At 54.5% G+C, this 409-nt stretch overlaps 1 protein-coding gene across 1 annotated transcript in view; it reads right to left on the bottom strand.

Annotated features, from left to right (window-relative positions):
- The window catches only part of RPS6KA2 (ribosomal protein S6 kinase, 90kDa, polypeptide 2), a 110,627-nt gene that overhangs the window by 109,199 nt on the left and 1,019 nt on the right, over positions 1-409 (bottom strand). The window lies entirely within an intron of this gene.

The raw sequence follows: 409 nt of genomic DNA, 5'->3' as shown, positions 1-409 counted from the left end.
CCCTCCCTCCTGAGGGGGAGCCTCTCCCTCCCCCTGTCGGCGCCGTCCACCCGGCAGCAGGCTCAGCTCCGGGCCACGCGCCCCATCTCTGCTGAAACCTCCGTGTGTGCCCAGCTATGCGGGGAGCCTGGCCCCCAAAACGGTAGTAAATACGAACTAGTAACTTCTCCTCTAAAACGGAATCTCTCATTCAGTCTGCAATTACGTTGCGTGACTATCTTAACATAGAGAGTATATGCCAGTACATGTATAAAACATTTAAAATGGTCAGAATTAAATTCATAGGCATGTCGGTGGGGACAGGAAATGAGGCAAAAATCAGAGCTTGGATTTGGTGGGGATTTAGCCAGTGACTGAGGTCAGCCGTTCTCAAGGCAGGGCGCGTGGCTGCCAGCAGCACAGGCCGCGG

This window comes from Myotis brandtii, unplaced genomic scaffold, assembly GCF_000412655.1.
Source record: "Myotis brandtii unplaced genomic scaffold, ASM41265v1 scaffold1077, whole genome shotgun sequence".
Lineage (NCBI taxonomy): Eukaryota > Metazoa > Chordata > Mammalia > Chiroptera > Vespertilionidae > Myotis > Myotis brandtii.
Note: the sequence above shows the minus strand (reverse complement) of the source record. Positions and strands in the feature narration are given on the sequence as shown.